This window comes from Canis lupus, chromosome 23 (assembly GCF_011100685.1).
Source record: "Canis lupus familiaris isolate Mischka breed German Shepherd chromosome 23, alternate assembly UU_Cfam_GSD_1.0, whole genome shotgun sequence".
In the NCBI taxonomy this organism is placed as follows: Eukaryota; Metazoa; Chordata; class Mammalia; order Carnivora; family Canidae; genus Canis; species Canis lupus.
The window spans coordinates 4,987,793-5,013,602 of record NC_049244.1 but is presented as its reverse complement, the minus strand read 5'-3'; the positions used below and the strand labels follow the sequence as shown (position 1 = coordinate 5,013,602).

At 36.7% G+C, this 25,810-nt stretch overlaps 1 long non-coding RNA gene and 1 other non-coding gene across 7 annotated transcripts in view; one reads left to right on the top strand and one right to left on the bottom strand.

Moving 5' to 3' along the window:
• LOC111091862 overlaps positions 1 to 25,810 on the bottom strand; it is a 58,160-nt gene that overhangs the window by 5,604 nt on the left and 26,746 nt on the right. For 2 of the 6 annotated variants that reach the window (XR_005376820.1, XR_005376817.1), the window contains exons 1-3: positions 8,804 to 9,516; positions 6,149 to 6,175; positions 3,055 to 3,176 (exon numbers count right to left, since the gene is read on the bottom strand). The exons of 2 other annotated variants lie outside the window; for them this stretch is intronic. This is a non-coding gene — a long non-coding RNA (uncharacterized LOC111091862). Of the gene's footprint in view, positions 1 to 3,054; positions 3,177 to 6,148; positions 6,176 to 8,803; positions 9,517 to 24,914; positions 25,386 to 25,810 lie in introns of those variants that run through there. 2 more of the 6 variants (XR_005376819.1, XR_005376821.1) reach the window with 2 other exon arrangements.
• Positions 10,051 to 10,155, top strand: LOC119865485. Its single transcript, XR_005377312.1, has one exon. It is a non-coding gene; the product is annotated as a U6 spliceosomal RNA (small nuclear RNA).

Sequence of the window (25,810 nt, the reverse complement as noted above, 5' to 3'; positions counted from 1 at the left end):
ATAGGGTACCATACTCTGAGAAGCTCAGCAACTTTCCTGGTAGTGAGGTGATTACATTGAATCCTTTCAATTATAGAAGAGCCAGTAATTTGTTCTCATTCTAAATAATGTGTAGATTGGACCCAAATTTTCTTTACCTGACAAATATGCTTCTGCCAGCATATTCAAAAGTCTTATAGCATTAATATGGTATCATGCAAATGATGCTTTCAATCAAAAAATATAATGAAATGAACGAAACAAAAACAGAAACCTGATGCCTATGGGATTTAATTTTATTTAATGTACCCCATCTTCCAGAAACAGCTTGTGTCAAACAATGTAACCTACTAGAAAGTTAGTCATAACACCAGCTGGGAAATAACACCATGCAAGTTCAGGGCAGAGATCTAGAGGAAATAGCTTATATTCTAAACTAAAGATAAACATATGGTGATTTTTTTTAAGCCAGATTTTTTTTAAGGTCCATGAATCAGAGAGTTCAGGAGGAAATTACAATTAAAATGTTGCATCTACTATATTGTGTATTATCTTTATATCTTGATTTTCCATAAGCCAAGCTAACCTCTTGCTCATAAAATATTTTGTTCTTTCTTATTTACTCACCATATATAATAATGTATCCTATACCATTTTATAAGTGACTTTCTATTAGACACTATATCTTACTTTTCTTTGTTTCCTCAGTACTTAGCAGACAGTGGAGGCACTCAGTAAATATGTATTTAATAAATGCATGAATAAATAAACAGTTAAGTCAATAAATAATAAATAAAGCCGAATCGGATATTTTCATTTTTTTCAAATGACCTCATAGGAAATTTGCCTTCATCTGTGCATGTTCTTACCCAAGCCAGGAATGACTTCATGCTAGAAGCATTATTATGTAAAGGATATAGTCACTTGTTTTCATTGATTTTACTGTCCACTTTTAGAGAAACAAATGAATAATAGAAATGCACTGCTCAGGCTTTTATCACATTACCTATTCACTGTGACTTGCTGTTGGATAAGAATCTAAATTATTTCAGCATAATCAGAATGCCAATGATTATAAAACTAAATAATTCTAAAATGTATCCTACCACCCCTACAGTTATACTGTTTATAACTATCATCTATCTATCTATCTATCTATCTATCTATCTATCTATCTATCACTTCTATCCTCTACCTATCTGTCTGTCTCTTTTAGGGGCAACCAGCACCGAGTAAGCAGGCAATAATCACATAATATCACTTCCAAACACAAAATTCTGTGACACTTGAAACACTGTTTCTTTTATGATCTCTCTGCTTTCAAAAAAACTCTTAATCACTGCAATCAGATGTGATCGATAAATCAAAATAGAGGAAAGATTCTTTGAACTAAACTTTGGCTCAGCAGAGTTATAAATAAACAAACAAATGAGTGAATGGAATGAATGAATGAATAAGAAAAGAGACTAATCTTGGGCATTCCCTTGTTGTAACTTGTTTTCAATGACACACTTTGAGCACATTTGAAGTAAGATGAAATTTTAATGGAAAGATATCTCTGAAAGAATAGAAATCCTTCAGTAATCACAATGAAAGATGGAAGAGGAACCAGATGTAGAGGTAGCAACAAAGCCAAGAGACAATGTGTAGCACCCTGCTAAGTCACTTAACTTTTGAGGCATGGTAAACCACCCCAAAATTCAGTGGCTTAAAAATACAGACCTTTATTTAGCTCACACTTCTGCAGGTCAGCAATTTGGGTCAGATTTATCTGGATGATTTTTCTAGTCTTGGTTAGGCTGTCATGCTTCTGCAATCAGCTGCCAGATTGACTGGTTACCAGTTACCCTAGAATGTCCTCAGCAGGATGCCTTGGGAATTTTGCAGCAGACTATTTCAGACTTGTTCACATAGCAACAAGAAAGCTATCACAAGCATGCAAAGCCTCTTGAGGCCTAGGTTAGCAACTGTCATAGCATTATTTTGCTGCATTATACTGGTAAAAGAAAGTCATGTCAGTTCAGATTCAAGAAGAAGAAAAATAGAGTTCACACTTTGATGAGAGGAACTACAAAGTCATATTGCAAAGAACATGGTTATAGACAGGGCTGAGGGATGGTGGTCATTTGTTTTTGCAATTTACTGCCCCTCTGTCCAGAGAGCAAGCTGACTGATTTACAGCATGGCTGGCAATTAATGGCTAATATCATAAAGAGTCTCATCTTAATGAATTAATGGATAGAATCTGGACTTCAGAGTAACAAGTAACCCATGCAACAAGATATTTGACTTTGGACAAGTTACTTTTCCTACCTGTAAGAGATAGGCGTTATTATTTTTACCATTAAGACTAAAATTGTCAGTGAGGCATTCTGCTAGAATTTGAAGACAAAAATATGCTAAAACCTGCTATAATACTTGACATATATTCATTGTAATCTAGGTGCATTATGCAGACTGAGGCAAGTCACTTTCGACTTTTGTTTTCTTATGTGTTCAACAGTAACATTCCAACTTGGCCCTCATAAAAGTCAAGTGAGAAGTAACTAATACATGGTAGATCAGATGTTGAGTGATGAGAACTTGCTCCTTTATTTTTTTTTTATCTTTTTTTAAAAAGAGTTTATTTATTTATTCATGAGAGACACACAAAGAGAGGCAGAGGCACAGGCAGAGGGAGGAGCAGGCTCCATGCAGGGAGCCTGATGTGGCACTTGATCCTAAGTCTCCAGGATCACACCCTGGGCTGAAGGTGGCACTAAACCACTGAGCCACCGGGACTGCCAGAACTTGCTCCTTTAAACCAACCTGGGTCTGAGGAAGACCTCACAGGAACATAGCCTTTTATAGGATGGCTGTTTGCCACCAAATGAAGAGGTTCACAGGTTTTGAGAACTCTCAGTGATAAAGTGGAGTTTAGTCTGGGTGGACCCTTGCCATTTTAACAAAGGCAGTGCATTAAAATGAGAGAGGTCAGGCTTTAGAGTCTGATGGAGTTGGATTCAAACTCCAAATCTTACACAGTTTTTTTGTTTTGTTTTGTTTTTAGCGTCCCCCGCCACCTTTAAATCTTACACGGCTTTATGGGTGACTCCTGCAAGTTGTTGAAAATCCCAGGTCTTTTATTTCCTCACTTGCAGAATGAATTCTGGGATCCAGGTGTGTTTATTCAGGCTCTCTATCCATTCCCATCTTTCCTTTAAAAAAAAAGATTTTATTTATTTATTCATAAGAGACACAAAGAGAGAGGCAGAGACATAGGCAGAGGGAGAAGCAGGCTCCATCCCAGGACTCTGGGATCACTACATAAGCCAAAGGCAGACGCTCAACCACTGAGCCACCCAGATGACAACGCCATTCCCACCTTTCCTAATGTAAATGACCCTAGCTTCCTCAGTAGGTCCTGTGCCTGACATCTACCTCAGCTCTCAATCAGCAGTTTGAACTCCTGGAGAAAGAAAATGGCACGGAGATCTACTGAATATAGTCACCCAGGCACATGACACATATTTTTGTGCTTCGTAAGAGAGAAGACAGATGCTGGTGCTGACATGACTGAAGCCCTATGAAAATATTAATTATGGAATACCATTAGCTGTCCACCCAACCTAAGCTACCTTCCAGTGAGCCAGTCTCAAGGGCCATTTTCTGTTAACTTATGATTTAATCAAATGTTCCATCACTTTCAGATTTTATTGTCTCCAATCCATTCAAATCCTACTTCTCATGGCTCCTACAACACAAAAGCCTATGACTCTACTTTCCTAATAAGCTTAAAAGTCATAAGAGACACCAAATGGATCTAACGGTCCTATACAACCCATAATATGCCTTATTACTTTTCCCTAAATTACTGTCAGCGTCAGCTGACCTAGGCCTGGAGGAGAACCAGCCTTGTTATGAGTATCCCTCCAAATATGTCTTCCACAGCATAAAATATTGCTTCAGAGTTTTGGTGTTATTATTTTCTGCACAAGGCTGGGGTTTCAAAAAAATAGGTTCCATATCAAATTCAACCGTATTTGGAAAAGCTGGCTATATATGATGACATTACACAATTATTTACCTTTACTTACAGGGCTTTGATCCTAATAAAGATAAGGTTTTCTGAATAATGAAGACACAACTGAAATTCCAATCGGATAGATATGGGGCAAACCCTGTATGTGCAGTGTTAAGAAGCAGCAATAAATTCAGTCATATCTAATTATCATTATCTCTTTAGTAGAACATTCATGCCCAATCTCCTTTGCACAAGCTCTTGATTCCTTACTCCTAACTGTCCACAGTTTGCTTTTCTCAATAATTATATTAAGTTAGATAAATTAGAGTCTAACCAAAACTAATTTTGCATAATATCCGAGTCCATTTGTGCAGAGTCTCTAAAAACCTCTGAGCTATTTCTCCAGGCAGTAGGATAGCTAATTATTTACCTCCTAGCAGCCTCTAAGGCACTTCTGATCCTATGTTTAGAACAGAGAATGATTCCATTCGATTAGGAGAAAAAAATGCCCACAGCTTTCCTAAGATAACATGAAAATTCCATCTATCCAAAGGGACTAAGTAATTTACTCTCTGCAGATTCCTTTGGATCCTGAAATAATGTGCAGTGATGCACAGGCACATGGTCATTATGCCCCAGATTTCCTCGTTTAGGAAATCAATTCTTAAACATTGGGGATATGCAAATTCAATTATTCTTGAACTGCAGAATGATAATCATGCACTGAAATCTGTATTAGCATATCCATGTGGAGCAGGCTTCTCCTCCCCCAGGGTTCTCTGCCACCTGTTGAATTAATTTGGTCTCATCCCTTGACATCCATCAGGTTCTGCATATGACAGGGGCAGCAGGCTAACTTAACCTGTTGTCAGAGGAAACTGCAAAGTTACATGAGAGAGTCACATCTCAGCAGAATACTACAGAGAAGAAGCAAAAACTGGAACAAAATGTTTAGCCAATCCATCACCAGCTATCCCCGAACAATATACCTTGGCAAACAAGGACCATTGAAATCTAATTAAGAAGTTTCTCTTCTGGCCCACTGGGGATCTGCACAATGACACAAGAACAGTGCTTAACTGGCATGGTGCTTGCTAAGCAAGCACCTGGGAGTTAAATTCTGTCTTATTGTTCTTTTTAAATATTTCTGAACTACAGGGAAATTCTATTGTCATGATTCTAGAGAGGCAGAAACAAATTTCATTCTCAATCTGATTTTAATCTACACGCAGAGAAAGAAAAATCTTGCATTGTATTCATCACTCCCCCACTGACTCAAAATCTTCCAAAGGCTTAGGATATTTGTTATATATGGAAATTTGTTATGTGTGGATATATATATATGTGTGTGTGTGTGTGTGTTATACATGGATATATGTTATATATGGATTATATATATTTATATACACGGATATATATACAGCACATAACACTTCCTGTCCCAAGGAACACTTGCTGGCCAGCTATGTTGCAGGGCTGTTTGTGAAACTGTAAGTTTCTATGTCTTATTCAATTGTGATATCCCACAGATCTATCACATACAAAGTGCTCAATAAATGGACAATATTTCTGGCACAAATGGATTAAGGAAGCTAACTTTTCAATTGGTAAGAATAAAAAAATACATTGCCCTCAACCTTACTCATGTTAGCGGCTTTAGATATACATAGGACAAAATTATATTACAGCACTATAATGTCTTCTGGTATAATTATGATAGCATCAATCTTTGACATATCAGAAAAAATACACCTTTATTTAGATCGATTATGAAAAAGAAGTGAGGTTTCTGGTCTCTTCCAACATTTTCCTCGGTTTTTCCATCTTACAACCACACTAGTTTCCCTATTCCAATATTGAACTATTATTTTACTTTTTCTACTCCTCCCAGCACTATGTTCCCACCTTCCTTCCAACACAGCCACGGTTCCTCCAGCTACAGCCTCCAATGCCACCACGAGGCTTCTCACTACTGAGCTAATTCAATAGTCCACCACACCCTCTTGTCTGTGCTGCCAGGTTTTCAAACACTCCAGATAACTTCCTTGCTGAAGAATTCAGGCATTATACAATTGCTGGGGATCTCTGTGTAATGAAGATTGGGCTTTTTAAAATATATCAATGAGCTTATTTTTCTTTAAAATTTTTGTGTACATTGTCTCTTACCTGAGTAAGAGGCAGCCTGCAAAAGAGCTGGAGATAAAAAGATAGAGTTAAGATTACTGTTTGCCATCTAAAACAAGCATAAAAGCAACAAAAGGACAGTGTAAAGCTAGGATGTACTGCAAGAAAGAAAAAATTCTCAGTTATTTTATCTCGCTTATAAACATATCCAGAGAGCATCTGGATGCAAAGGCCATAGAGACTGTTCTTCTGTGCCTGGGGAGGGATGCAGAGATCATATGAGAGAGAAGCAAGAAGTCCTAAGGCTGGCCTTTCTAGCTCAAAGAATTATTTGAGGGGTGGACAGTGGAGTGAGAGGAAGGGAGCGGATCATTGACTTAGATATAAATGCTAAAATTGTAAAACTTCTACAAATAAATAGAGTATCTTCTTAATCCTGAAGTTGACAAAGATTTCTGAGATAGAATTCAAATAGGACTAACTAGAAAATTAAAAATGAGAAATTAAGTGGTCATTAAAAACATAAAGAAACAAATTTTTGTTGGATCCTTGGACTTCCCTTGGCTTCCATGTGGTTTGGAGGCCCCAAGAAGTCCCTGTGAGGCCCTTCATAAAGTAGACAGTAGTGTGGCCCAGCCAGTGAGCTCCTCCATGGTGAGGGACAGGTTGAGGTTACCAAACAACAGAGGTGGCGGTTAGGTGGCAGATACTGCTACAATCAGAGGCTGTTCCAACACAGAAGAGGGCTGTGCTGGTGGGCCTATCTAAAAGAACTGCCAATCTCTTACTGATCTGAGGAAGGCAAGCCTCCAGCTACATCAAACAAAGGCTTCAGCAGCAAAATCCAGTAGAACACTCATGAATGGAACCAGTTTTAAAAGCCACAAGTCCAAGGAGTAGCCTACACTAGGCTCTTCAGAGCAAAACTCAGGAAGACAACCACAGGGGCCGAGTTGACTCTGAGTTGAAGGCAATCAAGACCCTATGGGCTCACCAGAAACTTTTGCCCCTCCCTTACCTACATAGACGAATCGAAGATCTAAAATATAAAGAAATTAAATGTTTTCAGGGTCTGACCAGCTAGAAGGACAGAAGTGCCATTTCCTGAAATGAGGAAAGTGGTGGTTTCAGAGGAGGGAAAAGGAGGGTTAAGTTTTGGACAAGTTAAGTATATGGAGCTTGCTGGACATCCACATAGAAATGTCAAGTCAGCAGTGGACAATAGGAGCCTGGAATTCAAGTGAAGACAGGGCTGGCAATATAAGTTTGGGAGTTAATTTTCAAAACCATAGGAATGGGCTAGGGAGTAAGGGTAAACAAAAAAAAAAGTAGTCTAATGCCTGGATCCTGGGGCACTCCAGCATAGATAGATCAGGAAGGGAGCGATTCTCCTGGTTCAGAAAGTAAAAGTGTCGATGATATAGTTCTTGGCTCAGCAATAATTGATTTCATGAAAAATTGTCCATGTAATTGTACTAAGAGAAAGGAAGAAGGAAGAATAGGTATGTGTGGAGTTATCAAAGTGACACATGATCCACTTCCAAAGTAAGAATATAATAAATTACTCAAAATTATGAATAAATAGCTTTATAAAGATGATATATGGAAACAGGAAGGTTTATACCATGAGGAATAACTGAAGAGTAGAAAACAGCTTCTTTGGTGTGGGAGGCAGAGGGATTGGAGGATGGGGAATGAAAGAATGGAGCAAGAGATTACTCTTCATTTAAACTTCATACAGTTGACCTTGAACGACAGGAGGATTAGGGGATTAGGCCACCACCTGACTCCATGCACAGTGGAAAATCTGTATACAACTTTTGACTCCCTGAAAATTTAACTACTAAGAGCTTGCCCTTGACCAGAAGTCTTACTGATAACGTAAATGGTTGATGAACACAACTTCGTATGTTATGTGTATTATACACTATATACTTAAAATAAAGAATAGAGAAGAGAAAAAAATGGAGGCGTTTTTCCAGAATAAAAGTTATTAGCAGAGATAAATTATGTCTGAGTGACCCATCTCTGTGGCTGGGCAAATATCTAATTCTTAAACATCTGCTCCCTTTCTTGTTGCCCTATGAACTGCATTCCTTTCCTCCAATGTCTCAGACTCCTATAACCTTCTCACTAGTTCAGGAGGACACATATGCCTTATTTTGCCTGTCTTTGGAATTTCTGTGTCTGTGTGAAGTCCCTGTATGTACCTATTAAATTTTATTTTCTCCTGTTAATCTGCATTGTGTCCATTTGATTCTTAGTCTAGCTAGAAGGACCTTTGAGGGGATGGAAATTCTTGCATTCTGATAGGCCTCTTCCAATTCTTCATAGCAGTAGGTGATTATATTAACCAATTTCTTCATAAATGTAAAGTTTATTTTTATGAGATTCGGGATTAAACTCAGGGTACTTGTGTTGTTAACCTGTGACATCCATCAAGCTAGGCAGCCACTATTATCCAGCAAGCAAAGTATAAATGTGACAATAAAATGCCCCAATAAGGGTTCCCAGGAGGGTAAATGGATCCTCTAATCTCTACTTGCAACAGCATTTGCACATAATATATTTTACTACATTTCTGCCAGCCCATTGGACAATAACTTTCTTGAGAATGGGAGAACTCCTTATTCTTTGAATATTTACACTATGTAGAAGCATATAGGATAATCCATTATGTAAAATGATGAAATTTACCTTTAGCTCTAAATCTCCAGACAGGGCACGTGGGTGGCTCAGTGGTTGAGCTTCTCTCTTCTGCTCAGGGTGTGATCCCAGGGTCCTGAGACCGAGTCCTGCATCAGGATCCCCTTGGGGAGCCTGGTTCTCTCTCTGCCTCTCTCATGAATAAATAAATAAAATCTTAAAAAATAATAAATAAATAAACTTCTAGACAATTAGAGGAATTAGATTTTTAAGAGTCTATTGAAGAGACCGTACAGTAACCAAATGTTCAAGATTTTTTTTTTCAAATGTTCAAGATTTGAGGGAGTCAAGATATCTGCCAAAAGAAGGAACTACATTGATATAAACCTGAAATTAGTTTTTGTGTTTCCCCTAGATATGTTCAATTTGGTGATAGAACAAGAATTGAAGAAGTCCAAAAGAAAATCACAGTGAAATGACTGAGATATCATGGACAGTCTGTACAGTTTTCAACAATCTCAAAATACTGAGGATGTAACAAATGAAGTTCCAGGTCTGGTAAGAAGGAGCAGCTTCTCTATATTCCCCAGGCTTTTAGCCACTGTATTTAACATTCTATGGCACAAGAATAAAAGCAAACAGAGAGACCAGCATTTACTAAGAATAAAACTTGACTTGAAAGTAGTTCTTATTAAAAGACTTATTAAAACTTCTTAGCAGACTAGCAATACCAGAGAAAGGATTTCCTTAATATGATAGAAGGTATCCTAAATACATATATAGTAATAAATATAAATTATAAATATATAATAATATATAAATATTATAAATATATAATAATATAAATATATAAATAATAATGGGTAAATATTTTATATAAATACATATATAATATATACATATATCTTAATGGTTAAATATCTAAAGATTTCCTTCTGATCTAGAATGAGACAAAAATGCCCTCTCTTACTACTCTTTTTCTTACCACTCTTTTTTTCTTTACTGGAGATCCTATAGTCAGTATTATAAGACAAAACATGCATATTTATACATTCACATATTAGTTATATATGTGTATATATGTGAGTATGTGTGAATAAAAGGAATAAATAAAACTGTTAATTTTATAGAACATGGTTATATATATAAAACATGCCTAAATATATATAGACAAATATGGAAATATGAGAGTTCATTTAGCAAAATCATTTTTTAGAAATCAACATAAAATGTATATTTATATAATTAGCAATAGACAAAATACTATTTTCAATGACATCAAAACATCAAATACCTATGTTCGCTTCAGCAGCACATATACTAAAACTGGAATGATACAGAGAAGACTAGCATGGCCCCTGCACAAGGATAACACGCAAATTCATGAAGCACTCTATATTTTGGGGAAATCTCCATAATTTTCAACTTACAAATTTTTTAAGGCATTTCTGCATTTTTACATGTGTGTGACTTGATTGGTGTTATTAATGTTTTTGTAAATATTTGCTATTTTTTTATTTCACTTAATTCTAACAATTTTTTACTTTAATAAAATGTTCTAAACATTGAAAAAAATTAAATACCTGCAATTCAATCTACAAAATGCTTTCAACATTTCCATATAAATAAATTAGAAGAACTTTTACAATAAATTAAACATTTTTTAATAGAGGGCTATGCCATGTTCATGGATAAAAGGTAAAATATTTAAAAATATAAAAACACTAAATTGGGGTAGCCCAGGTGGCTCAGCAGTTTAGTGCTGCCTTCAGCCCAGGGCCTGATCCTGGGGACCGGGGATCGAGTCCCATGTCGGGCTCCCTGCATGGAGCCTGCTTCTCCCTCTACCTGTGTCTCTGCCTCTCTCTCTCTCTGTCTCTCTCTCTCTTTGTGTCTCTCATGAATAAATAAATAAAATCTTTAAAAAAAAACACTAAATTTACCTATACATTCCATGGAATCCCAGCATATATGTGGGTGTGCATAAATTTATATACTGATTCTAAAATTTGTATGGAAATCCAAAAGACCAAAAACACCAAGACAATCTTGGAGTGGACGGACAAATTTAGAACACTTACACTAGCAGACATCAAGTCTTATTATAAAGTTCCAAAACTTGAGATTGAAAGGTATTGGCATATTGTTAAGCAGTAAGCTGAAAAGAACAAAATGGAGTGCAGAACCAGACCACATACACAGTCACCTGACTTATACAATGAGGGAAATACAAATACCATAAGCTACAAACCTAGGTAGAATAGTAACTACAAATCATGACACAAAAGGTAAAAACTGAGGAGGCCACTTTTAGGCAACACACTTGAGCAATGGAAACTTGATCAAGGCAAAAGGGCCCACACCACTGAGATGAATGCAAATAGGCTCTTTAAGTGACCCACCTCAAAATAGCCATAGATTCTAACCAATCAGAGGGCTATACTTACAACCAGTCACAGTCACCAAAAAAGGGAAAATTTGATAGTTCTCATACCTCTTCACTCCACTCTATAACTATGGCCCCTCAACCCCACAGCAGACAGCCTCTCCTTTGCTGTCCTACCTGCTGCTCCTTTGCAGCATATTCAGTAAACTTCATTCTATTTTGTTCTGCCTTGGCTGAATTCTTTCATTGCCTATGACACTAGCTCCCACCCAACAGGGAGACCCCATAACAATTACAATAAAAAATTGGAAAAAGTCTTAGACATTTCACAAATAATGGAGTGTTCAAGTGTTCAATAAGTACATACATGTAAAAGTATTCAACTCTTTTAGTCGCGTCAAAGAAAAATGACACCAAAAGGAATTAAACAGGCAAGGGACTCCTTATTCAAGACTAATAGGGGTCAAGATAATTGCAGTAGGGGAGAGAGATTGAACTCAACTTGCTAAAACAAGAAGCAGGGAAGTTTTTGAGCATAGGCTGAGCCAGCAGGTCCTCTTGGAGGACCTTAGGAGGGAGGTTGGTCAAGGCAAGAGTAGGCCATCTGTGTTTGCTAATAGGTGCTTATCAAGAGACTTGGAGAAGATTTACATTTCAAAGGACCAGACATACTCTAATGGGAGATAAAGGGCCTGTATATTAGCTAGGATGCACCAGGGAAGCTACTCTCCAAATGGGTTGAAAGCTCTCAGCAGAAGTGAGGAAGGGGGAAGAGAAAAAGCCCCAAAGGAATGCTTTGCTCTGCAGAACCAGCAGTTCTAGCCAGAGAGATGCCCAACTAGATGTTTTACCTGATATCCCTGTACTGGGCATTCCTGGCCCCTTAGGTGAGCTATTTTGAGCTGGAATGGAGCTGAGAATCTGCATAGAAGCCCTGTTAGTTGTTCTGAAGTTACCTCTGGCTCATTATAATACTAAGATCTCCTCTTATGGAAGTTTTCTGCCATTTTTTTTAACATACAATGTATGCACTAGCATGTTGACATGTTGAACATGTGCAACTGAACCAAAGTGCTCGTGCAACCTGCCTGCTCCCACCCCTAGCACACTGAATAAAGAGATTTCCTATACTAATACCACCAGGAGACATTTGTCTCCTTACTTGAAAAAGTAATAAAAAGTTCTTTGCTTTCAATACTATTTCTGGGGTTGTGTTCAATTTGATGTTCCCCAACAGTGGTTCATAAATGGGATATCTCTTGATTGGATGAAAGCCCCCAAATATGGGGCAACCATCATGTAGAAGCTGGTGGCACTGGCAGTGAAAGTATTCACTGAGGCAGAACAAAGGAGTCAGAAGTTTATTGAATAAACCCACCACAAGGAAGGGTTGGGGTCAGGACAGCAGAGGAGAGACTGCAACAAAGCAGTGGGTGGTGGCCATTTTTAAAGGGGGAAGATGAGGAGGTAAGGTCATGTATAGAATCTTCCATTTTTGGGGAATTGTGCCTACATCTAAGTAGCCCATTGGTAAGGTAGGGTCTATGGATATTTTGAGGTGGGTGGCTCAATGGACCTGTCTTCAGCCAGGTGGTTACTGTGACCCTTTCTCTATTCCATTGTTCAAGCATGTTCACCTAAAAGCAGCCTCTATACCAACCAGTGCACTCTTTTAGTTCCATTAGTCATAGTTAGACAGAAATCTATGTGAAGCTTAGCCAAGCTGAGGGGAACTTGAAGGCTATCTTGATCATTTTCAAAATGATCACTAATCTTTCATTTATTGCTATAATTTTTTCACTTTAAAACTGCTGATGAAGTTCTGAAGCTGCCGGTAAAACTCTAAATGAAATAACACAAATCAAAGTGCCCAACACAGGGGCATCTGGCTGGCTCAGTTAGTAGAGCATGATCTCAGAGGCACAAGTTTGTGTTCAAGGCACATCTTGAGCGTAGAGTCTACTTAAAAAAAAAAAAAAGTGCCAATACAGGACCTGGTCAGTACAGGCATATGGGTTGAATAAAATGAACAAATGATCGCATAATAATCATAAAATTGGTAAATTGGTGCTCACAAGTTATTAGCGGATTTGAGCTTAGATGAGTAAAATACCATAAATATGTTGATTAACCTTCCTAAATGTTCACTAAATGTAAAATGATGCTACCTCAGGCCTTAAGAATACATCTTCATTTAGATAATAAATATAATGGGGGTGATGAAAGGCACACACACAAAGACATCCAGAAATTGACAGCTGGTCTTTAAAAGATTAAAAAAATTCTGTCACTTTCTTGCTCTCCCAAATCACACCGTCACTTCTAAGATATAGATGGGGTCATGACCATGAATGTTAAACTATAAAATTATTTTTAAACTCATATCAGCCTTGGAAAGAGATAGTTTTATCCAGATATTAGCAAAGAAACCATTAACCAAAATGTTATTATGACCAAAAATCATGTGACAAAATTAAAGATGTGGAGTTTGAACCCATAATTGTCAGACTCCAAGCTGATGTTCTTTCTTTGCAGGTAGTAAAAAACATTCCAGTGCTGATATGCTAGGGGCATTTGCAAGGAAAATTAGGAAGTGCTCAATACCCACGGTAATGTTATCGCTTAAAATAAGCAAAGTGGGAAAATTCAATAAACCCCAAGCTCCAGCAAGTTATTTACCTCTAATTTTAGAATGCCTACAATAAAACCACTACAGTAACAACAAAAGTGACTGCTGTCATCACCTTCCCTGTTGGAGTGACGGCTGCACATTTGTAAAACAAGGAAATGTGATGATTATTCAAGAACTATACACAAATGACCTGCCTGCCTGTGATAAAAATGAGCTGACAGCCTTTGGCTGTTTTCACATAAATTTGGGTCCAGAATGTCCCTAGTTAACAACAGGCCTCCCTCCATTTAGCCCCCTGTGCATTTTTTTCCAATGTAGGAATAAGAATTCTTTAAGACTCAGCAACTTCTACCAATCTTTCAGGGCTCTTTTAGTTCTCAAGCTTTATTTTTGTGCTATCACATATACACAGAAATATGCACAAATCATAAGAGTAAATACTTGCAAATTGTAAACACTTCTGCCAGTTATAAATATCAGCCAGTCAGCCCAAGAATAGAATATTAGAGGCAACCCAAAGCCTTCTCTTAGACTTACTCCCATCATGACCACTCAGCCTCCTTAAAGCCAGCCACTGTCCTGACTTCTCTCCATGGATTAGTTCTGTTTGTGAACTTCATACACATGCAATCATACAGTGTATATTCTCTGTTTTGCTTTATTGCATTCAACATTATGTCTGCATAATTCATTTATTTACATACTATATTATAGGAATATAACACCATTTCTTTCTCCTTTTCTCCTATTGTTAAATACATGGGTTCTTTCAAGTATCCAGCTCTTTACCTTGCCCACAGCTGCCTGAAAAAATTTTAGATAGAGGACCTGCTCCAAGAAGAGAGACATTACCATCGATAACCACATTACCCTATGAACTAGCTAGAGTAGACCAGAAAGAACCTAGCAAGGGCTATTTGATCAAATTCCTCTATGTCCCATTGTTTCTGAGTGACCCAGCAAACATTTGTTCATTAAACATTTACCCTTTTTTATCTTCCTATAAATTACATTTCTTCTCTTTGTAGTCCCAGGACCCTACTCCTTTCTCATTAGTTCAGAATGGCAAATGTACTTCATTTTGCCTGACTGTCTTTGGAATTTCTATGTCTGTGTGGATTCCCTGTATATATGAAATTAAATTTAATTTTCTCTTGTTAATCCATCTCATGTCAATTTGATTCTTAGTCCAGTTAGAAATACCTTGAAGGAAAAAGGAAAGACCTTGAAGGGAAAAGGAAAAGTCTTCCAATCCATCACAGACATCTTCACACAGTTAAAACAAAACAAAATGAAATGAAAATTCACAGAAGAGAAATTGGAAATCTTTGCCGAAACTACATATTTATTATCTACTCTTTTACCTTTATCCTACTTTTGGAAATTTAACCTTGAAGTTTCATCTCTAAAATAAGAAATAATATATGCAATATTATTTATGGCAATAGTGAAATATTGGAAATGCAAAACTAAAAACAAAACAAAAACCCTACCAAAAAACCAGAATGATTGAATTTCAAATAAACAATGGTGTACCCACACCGTAGAGAACTTTGCTATCCATATGAATAAAAAAGATCTTTATACAGTGATATGGACTTGTACTGACAGTCTATTTTTAAGTAAAAAAATTGAGGTATAACAGAGTATATGTACTTTGCTACATTTTGTGTAAGAAAAATGACCTCAGAAATATGTATATTCTAAAGTATATAGGTGATTTTATATTTATATGAATTATTTTCATAAAAAAGCAATATATATGATATTTTTGTGTATTTGTATATATGCATGTATGTGTATGTATTCTCATTTTTACAAAAGTAAATACAAGAAGGATAAACAGAAATTTGATGATGAAACACGGGTACCTATGGGGTGTATGGGAATAGGGTTGGAAAAATGGGTCTAGCTATGTGACTACTCTAAATTTTGTGTGCTGTATACTTTAATTTTTATAAATAAAATTTATAAAAGATGAAAAGGGGGCAGCCCAGGTGGCTCAGCAGTTTAGCACCACCTTTGGTCCAGGGCATGATCCTGGAGACCCGGGATCGAGTCCCATATCAGGCTCCCTATGTGGAGCCTTCTTCTCCCTCTGCCTGTGTCTCTGCCTCTCTCTCTCTCTCTCTCTCTCTCTCACGAATAAATAAATAAAATCTTAAAAAAAAATGAAAAAGAAACACCCTAAAATCAAATACAAACAGAAACCAATGAACTTAGTACACATCACATTGATCAAATAAGCACAAATAAGCACATAGGAGACAAAGAATTAATTGAATAACTTTCGAACATAGTACCTTGCCTATACAGTCCTAGTTGTATATATTCTAAAAACAACAAAAACACCACACAAAGAAATCTTGAACTTGAATTAGTAGATTTGTTTAATAGTGGTATTGATAGAGTATTTCTGAAGCTACTTGGTATGCATAAGAATGAGCAAATAAGTAATATATTATTTTTATTGGAAACCTGTTTCTCATTGGAGAAAGGAGTTACCAATGTGTAATAGGGGAAAGTGAGGAAAGATTTGTGATACTGGAATTGAATTTGAGATATTAATATAAGTTTGATATTATCCACAAATTATTTTTCCTAGCTGTATATACTGATAAAGCCTAGAACAAGAATTGAAAAACTTTTTCTTTTTTTTTTTCTATAAAGAGGCATATAGTAAATACTTTAGGGTTTAAAAACAGTATGGGATCTCTTTCATATAATCTTTCTTAAAAAGTATTTCTTTGTGTGTTTGTTTTTGTTTTGTTTTTAGTTTGGTTTGGTTTGGTTTTGCAACTCTTTAAAAACTTTAAAATCATTCTCTGCTCAGAAGCTATACAAAAATAGGCCACAAGTGGGACATGGCCCATTGGCCATAGTTTACTGACTCCTGGGCTTAGAAACAAAGATACTATACCTAAGACCCCAATCCTGGCTCCTAAAAACAATTCACATGTAAAGGGATCCAGGCTTCCTTGGGGAAGCAAATGACTTCAGGTACAGGACAAGGAAAGTGCGCGATAATCCTAAAACATCTCATACTAGAAAGTACTGGGAAAAAAAGGAGGCAACAGTAATGCTTCCATGGGCAACTTCAGTATAATTTGAACATAGCGATGCATTATAACACATCGGGGAGACAAAATTAAAAGGATCCTTGAGTGGTGCCAAAGAAGAACAGAATTATAAAGTCACCATTTTGATGCCAGAATGTGATTATTAATTCAGGCAGTGATCATCGACAGAAAACAAAACAAGTGGGTAAAAGTTTTTGAAGAATAAGATAGGCATACAGCTTCAAAGAATCACAAATTACTTACCCATTACAAAGGATAAAAACTATAGTGACTCCTGAACATCACAGAAGTAAAGGGTGCTGACCCCCACAGAGGCGAAAACTTACAGGTAACTTAACTACTAGTAGCCTACTGTGGACCAGAAGCCTTATCAATAAAATTAGCATATTTTTTGTATTCTTATAATAAAATTAACTAGACAAAAGAAAATACTATTAAGAAAATCATAAGATGGGCAGCCCGGGTGGCTCAGTGGTTTAGTGCTGCCTTCAGCCCAGGACCTGATCCTGGAGACCCTGGATCGAGTCCCATGTCAGGCTCCTTACATGGAGCCTGCTCCTCCAGAAAATACATTTACAGGACTGCACTATAAAATATATTCACATATAAGTAGACCCGTGCAGTACAAACTTGTGTTGTTCAAGCATCAAGTACTGTGGATCTGGGGGAAACATTCTTAACCAAGTGATCCTCTGAGCATCACCAGTAGTCCAACAAACTGAAATCCCAATGCCTCCCAATGGGATGCAATGAGAAGTACACAATATCAGCTACACAAAAACAGAAGTTTAACCTGAATCTAATCATGGAGGAGACAAATTCAGACTGGAAGATTCTATGAAATAACTGACCAAAACATTTCAAACAAGTTAATATCACAACAGCAGCAACATGAAATCTCAAAAAAGACTAGATGAAGAAACATGCCAATCAAATGCAGTGGGTGACATTTGCCTGGATCAGTCATAATAATATCTATAAAATCATTTTTGAAAAAATTGATGAAATTTGAATATGAGCTCTATACCAGGTAATATAATATTGATAAGTTTATTTTAAATCTCTTGGGCATGTCAATGGTATGGTTACATAGAGGAGTAGCTTAGTCCTTTAGAGATACATGGTGAAATATTTGAGGGTGACACATCATGATGTATTCAACTTACACTCAAATGTTCTTCATTTGAGAAAGAGAAAGCAAAAGTGGTGAAGTATTTACCATTAGTAACTCTAGATAAAGAAAATCTGGGGATTCATGATGCTTTTCATTGAACTTTGTTGTACCTTTGAACATTTCTAAATAAAAAATTAGCATCAAAAGGAAGTATGTTTTTTACCTAACTTACAAAATTATTTAAATTGTATGTTTAAGGATATTTTAATAACAAACAAAAACAAAGCCTTTAAAAACTTCATGTACATTAATAGAAAAGTCATTAAACAAATTATGCCTTATCCATGTGATATATAGACATCAAAATATGAAGCAGATCTATATATATATATATGTGTATATATATATATATATATATACATACAATGGTATATATGTATATATACACACACATGCACATACAAACATGATATACAGATCTTCCTTGACTTACAGTGAGGTTACTTCCTGATAAACCCATTATAACTTAAAAATATTGTTAGGTAAAAAATGCATTTACTACACCTAACCTCCCAAACATCAGAGCTTAGCCTATTCTACCTTAAATGTGCCCAGAACACTTACATTCACCTACAGTGAATATACAATTTCCACATAAAGGGATCCTGTCTACAGTTGGGCAAAATTATCTAACATAAAACCTATTTCATAATAAAATGTTGAATATCTCACGTAACTTACTGAATACTGTGTAAAGGTGATAGAATGGTTGTTTAAGTACATGATGGTTTTCAGACTACGTATTGTTTACCCTCGTGATAATATGATCATATGGCTTCCACTGGCCTGCATCAGCAGAGACAATCATACATATTGCTATCCTAGAAAGGGATAAAAATTCAGAATTCACAATGTGGTTTCTACTAACCACATAATTGCTTTCACACCATCATAAAATCAAGGAATCATTGAATTGAACCATCGTAAGTCAGGGACCATCGGTACATATTTTAAGGGGGGAAAGTTAAGGTGAAGAAGAGTGTGAATATTGCTCATTTCTGTTACAATAGACAGTTTCTGGAGGGATATACAAGAATGCATTTACAGTGGTTTCCCACAGAGAACGAGATGGGACTCACAGAAAGGATTTTAATTTTCACATTACTCACATCATTACTACAATAATTTGTTTACTATGAGCATGTTATCACTTCTTTAATAAAAAACAGGCATCTATCTCCTTCCCGCTAAAAAGAACAAGATCTTAATACACTATAAAACTCTTAAGATAATAAACCAAAGCCATAACTATTACTTAACTAACAGTTTTGCTCTGTTGATGAATTAGGCAGTCTTTGATGTTTAGCCAAAGACAGTCTTGGTATAGGGTGAAGGCCACAGCTACAGGGACAGCTGGCACGTGTTGGTCTAAGTGGACGCACATAAATTAGATGCCATCCCTTCTGCCTGCCTGGGTTAAATTCCATGAACACATCCAACGTCTAGATTCCGAATGGTCCTAAAATTCAGAAGGGAAGTGACCAATTTTAGCCTCATCAAGTATTGTAAGGACCTGGTAAACTGTAAGTCAGAGAACTCATGTGTACTATTCTCATTTCCTTGAAACTTCAGTTATGACCTTGCAGTCAGAGCAATTAATATGATCTCTATTGTTTTCAAATTGGGGACATGAGCTCAGAAAAATGAAGGGACTTGCCCAGATTGTGTTGGTGATGATGATATCAACTTTCTCCACAATATTCTTGGCTACCACTAACAACTGGTTAATATCAGCAAATAAAAATGTTAGATATATTTTCACCAGGGAAGCCTGAGCCCAAGAAATATGGGGGAGGTATGCCCCCATCTTGATTTAAATGGGATTATATGTACCCTTTCAAGATGGCTTTCTTATTTATTTGGACATTCACAGTAATAGCCTTGGATGAAGCAACCAACTTGCAACATTTTACAGGAGTCTATAAGACAATCTCAGAGACCTATAAAGCAATTAACTTCTACAGCCATTCTCAACATTTTATCTCTATGCAATTTACATGAGAAGTTAAACATGACAAGGATTACAAACACAGATCTGATGATACCTTTTGTTCATTTGTGGATAAAGCCCAGTGGATAGGGAAAGTTTAGGCAAACAAAATAAGGAGGCCGAGATCATTCATACCATGAGCACGATTTAATAGCATTAGTTAAGCCAAAGGCAGCTAGACATCTCAAAGCAAGAACTTCCAGGACCATAATCAATACATTACCTCTGACATTTACAAACACCCCTTAGAAGCAAAATACTATTTTAAAACCTTTTAATGTCATTTTATGAAGTTGGCTTGCCCTTTAAATGTCTTTTCATTCCTCCTAAGAATTAAATCAGTTTCAGGGAGGACCCCTTTTTGATTATTTGAACAGCAGCTGGGGATATGAAACTTAAAAAAAGAAGACTCTTGACCTGCTTGTAATAGCCTACTCTCATTGTTACTGCCAACCTTTCAACTCTTCTACTTTCTTAATGATTCATGAAAGGCAGTGACAGTTTCTTTCTCTTACAGAAGCCTCTGCTTGAGAACCAAATGGGACTGAAGAGACATGCAGATAAGGCTCTTTTAAGTATGGCTTTAGAGAGCCATGGTCTTGCTTGGTTTTACCAGTTTCTGGCACACAGGAGATATCCATTATCTGAGTGCATTGAAAAGAGTCTGCAAAAGTGAGGATTCCTCTGGTGAACATGGGCAGGTATGAGGCCCTGCATAAGAACCAATGGAACTGGGCAGAAGCCAGAAATGAGTGAAACAAGGGCTAGGTATGCTGGCTATGTGGCTTGTGACTAAGACAAACACAGGCACAAACGGAATTGAAGGTGTCTCAAAAAGTTGTGTGAGGCCCCAGGTAAGTGCATACATGATGCTATTCCATAATGGTTCTGAAAACTCTTCCATCTCAGAAGAACCCAAAATAGTTTATGTCCAGCCTCCTGAGAATGAAGCCAAGAAGAGCGAGACAAAGTAGTTGAATTGCTTTAACAAAATGAAACAGGATACTAGGTATGCATATGGTTCAAAACAAGATCCATAGCTCTCCCTTTTAAACATACAGCCAGCACTAAATCCTTCAGAACAGGATATCTGAGGAGTCACCAGATTAATGGAAGCAGATGTTCTGTGCAGGAAATTTGATACAGAAGCTAGAGCTAAGCCAATCAACAAGTGGTATTTAATAACTCAAAGTTTCCCCCAGAACACTCTAGATTGGAGTCCTCAGTAAGTAATAAAGGCCAGACCCTTGGGGCTCAAGTTGTTCTAGTTAGGAATATTACAGTAATATCTTCCCTTTGGAAGTCATGACCATGGAGAAATATAGATGGTATAAGAAAAGTGACTAGGCTACTGATGGAATAGACAGATCTCTACTCAGTAAAAATGCCAATGCCCTTAAACTAAAGCATCTGTCTAGGAATCATTGAAACCGTCTATCTGAGGACTGTCTGTGTGTGCATCTGCCCTTCCCACTGATCCTACTGTTATCACTGATGAAAATCAAACCTTAATTGGAATCCAGCCTGGGTCTCAGCATAACCCATAACAATTACTGCAGCTGGTACATTGGGCCAAGATGCATATCCAAATGTCAAAACTTATAAGGATCATAGCCTTAAAGCTTTTTATCAGTAATCCTGTCAATTAAGTAAGCTACCATTTGCCTCCCTCTGCTTAGATTTTGAACTAGAGAAAGTTACAATTCATTGATTCTATCCTCATATTATAGATAAGGACATTAAAGGTGACCCAGGGACAGAAGGATTTGCCCAAATGTTCATAGTCAATTTTAGTCAGAAGATAGTAAAGTATTCCTGATTTCATAATTCTCTACCAGTACCATAGTGTTATATTAGTCAACTAACACAACCCAAATTTCTGAATTTCAGCTGCCCAGAAGGCCAGATACATGCAGCCCATCCTCTGTAAATAAATAGGGAGCAACCTAAATATTAGTCTGAGACCTCTGATATCAAAGATCTTGTTTTGTTATCCCTGTGATTTCTATTCTATGAGTGCCCTTTGGTTCTATATGGATTCTTTCAAAATATGGCTACCTTTCCATGTGAGGGTTTCCTCAACTGCCCTCGTGGCTCTGAGTAAAATGATGACATAACAGAGCACAAGACTAGGAATAAGAAGAAATGAGTCTAAGTCTAGACTCTGGTGCTTTATGTCTGTTGGACCAGGAAAGTCACAGGTCAGTTGCAATTTCATCATCTAAAATATAATGAATTCTTAAAGATGATAGACCCAAAACATGCATGTGTACCCATTACATGGTCTATTTGAATATATATATATATATATATATATATATATATATATATATAATGCTGGAAAACAGGAAAGGATGCCAATAATGGACCAGAAAAAATGGAGGAAGTTCTAGGGGACAGAAAACAAATAAAAGGTGTTGACAGGACAGATGTAAAAGAGAAAAATTCACAACTTAAAGCATGACAAGTAAGGGATAGCATTCGAAATGGAGCCTCAGAGAAGCTTCAGATACAATCAACTTATACCAAAGTGGGCATACACTCTGGATTAATCATCATGGTAATACGTTAGCTGCTTGGCCGGAAAAGCTATATATAGTTTTCCTTACAATCTCCTAACCCATGTTTAAAGAGTCCACACAGCAAACAGTAGTTTACAATGCCAGGGTAAACTTTCCTCTAACGAAAGTAGGCATGACTACTAGAGCCTGTGAGAGGAGCAGGGCAAGACAAAGACTACTCTGGACTTACTCTTCAGACAGTACAATCAGGAGAAGGAAAAAGGTAAAATAACTCCTTCCACAGTCAAAAGCACCAATGTGCCCTACCTCCAGTGTAAAGGGCTCTTCATGTGAGCTACTATGGTAGACCAGCCAGATTGCATTTTCTATCTAGCACCCTTTAGGGAAGCTGCTTGTTAAAACATCTCATAGCAAACACAGAACTCAGTCAGTCCTCCCATCCAAGGAAGAGGTTATTTACACAGCTCCAAAGAAAAGCCCAGCATCCTAGGAATACTAATTACCTCATCTTTGTTTGGGTCCCCACCAAGTCTAACTTAAGACAAGAACCATGAGCGCAGTTAGTTTATTTGGGAGGTGATTTCAGGAAACAGGTGTGAAGATAGCAAGAATAAATCAGGAATGAAGAAATTCAATAAAGAATGTATAACTTAAGGATTGATGTTAGAGGTAAGTAAGGATCTATACTGTGAGGAACATCTAAGGAACCATGTGACAAAGAATTGTGTCTTTGAAGAACATATGACTAATGCATTTATCCACTAATCTCTACTACAGAAGGTAGGGGTGGCTTAGAAGCATTATCCAATCCATATTTCCATGTGGTCCTGGCATGGACTATGTGAACGCCAGCAGTTTTTGAAACCACTAAGGCAGAACTGTAGAGAGATGTGGCAGGAAGTTGGGGTAGATTATTGGCAATGTGAGGGACCTGTCCACCAGAGCAGCAACTGAAATTTAAAGGGGACCAAGGGAAATGGTATGGTCTCACAAAAGGTATGTTAGATTCATTCATAAAAATGAACCAATAGCTAAATATCCTAGGATATTTAAGGAAAGCTAGTCACACACAAAAAAATAAAATCCAAAATGGAAAAAGTAATATTTGACCTCAAAGAAGTTAGAATGGATCAAAGAAGAAAACTTTGAAATGATACTAGTATCTTCAGGTAGAACAAAACTGTTTCTTTCAAAGACAAAAATAGGCCTCCAGGGAAAGGAAGTAAACAGAAAAAAGAAAACTTCAGAAAGGTAAACATGTTATAAAAAAATTAGTAATTGGACTGGATAATAGAATAGATAGGGCTAACTACCAAGACCAAGCTAAGAAAAAGTACCCTTGAACTGAAAAAAAAAAAAAAAAATCATTTCAAATTGATTCAAATGGCTACCAAAATCAGTGGTGGGAGGTGGGGTGAATCTGCACCTTGAGACAATTTAGGGAATCTCAGAAGTCCTAGAACAAAGAAAAAATTATTAAAGCTTCCATAGTTGGAGAAAGAATCAAAGTAACATCAAATCTCTCATCTGCAGCAATGGATACTGAAAGAGAGTACACTTTTTTTTCAAATTTCTGATTTTTAAACCCTGAAATATATACCCAATCAAGCCATTAAACAAATATTGGACAAAATGATTTTTAGATATGCCAAAACTCCTAAAACATAAGAGTCATATAATACAAATTAAAACAGAAACCTTTCAGAGGTACTCCAGGAGAAAAAAATGTAAAAGGAAACAGATAATGTGGATTTAAGAAATAGCAGCACTGAGTAGTCCCTAGAAAATATGAAGAAAACTGGAGAGAGGGAAGCAGAATCGCTTGGGTCTTGACACTTGCGTATCTTGAGGGTAGAGGAAGTAGGACTTAAAGATATAGAACTAAAAATTCTCCTTTATGCAACTTGTTTCAAAATGAGTAATAATCATATAATTACGACGCTGTAAATATTGTTTAGGAAATTTTTAATTTTGAAAGTCAATCTGTATACCAAATGCAGAAAGTAATATTACAGGCATCAGAGAACAATATAAGTGCTATAAACCTTGAAAATATAAAAGGTTTTTTTTTTTAAGTTGGTAAGGGAGAGAGGAAGGAAAAACAATTATAGATGCACCAATTTATTCTCCCTTCAAAAGTATCCTCTAAAGTTGACAAATCAAGCAATGCGATTGTCAGCATTGATTTTTACAGTTATAAAGGTCAATATTAGAAGAACTAAAATAATAATGTAATTGACAAAACTGAAGTACGGAAGCAAGAAGAAAAGGAACAGGATAGTAAAAAATGCTCCTAAATTCTTGATCTTTCATTGCCTAGAGTAGATCAGTGCTGCCTAAAGTTGATAACTGAAATAATAGAAGCAGAAATAAAAACATATAAAAATTTAATGGGAACTGTCGAGTGAATGAAAAAAGAAACTGGTTAAAAGATACTTACCTCTAGAGTGTAGCACGGGGTGTGGGGGAGGAAGGGGGAGAGACAATACTTTTATACTCCATTTTAGACAGTTTTCAAAAACTAGATTTTTTCATGTTCAGACGTTGCTTTTAAAAAGAATACTATCATAGAGAGTCAAAACTCAATAGTTTTCCATCCTCAAATGAAGGTTCCCAGCCTCAGCTGTGTAGTCACTGGGATTAATAACAACCTAACCAAGTGCCCAGGATTTTGGAGAATAAATAACCTTGTCATTTCCAAACCCCAAGCTGTGGCTTCATTTTATATAGCCATGTTAATTCCACTTGTAATCCCCATGAAGTGCAGGGACTTCTGTTATTTCTTATCTTTAAGCCTCTTTTATCTCTTCCGAACTCAAAAGGATCACTTTTTAAAAGAGCTGATGGGTCTGGGAAGAAAAAACAATAAGAAAAGACTGCGTATTGGGAGATGAAAAGGAATGACAGTGATTAGGCTGAAATAATTAGATATTTATTCTTGCCTGCATAACTCAACGGGATCAACATTTCTCTTGTGATAATGAGAATTTCATATATCTCTAAATTACTTTAAGAAAGCCTTGTTTTCACTGAAAGCACATCAAATCCTGAAGTATTAAATGATGTATCAAATTTTAAAATATGAATTCAGCTTCTTCAGAGAGAAGACCCCATTTTTAACCTTCTATACACCAGTGGACTGAGAGGACAAGAATTCAGAGAATGTTGAAATGAATTGGTGAGTCTCTGAATTGAAGCAGAATCCAGTTGGTTCTACTGGTTGGTACTTGGGTGTGCCCAAATGTCTCCAAAATCTGGTCAGCCCCCACTGGTT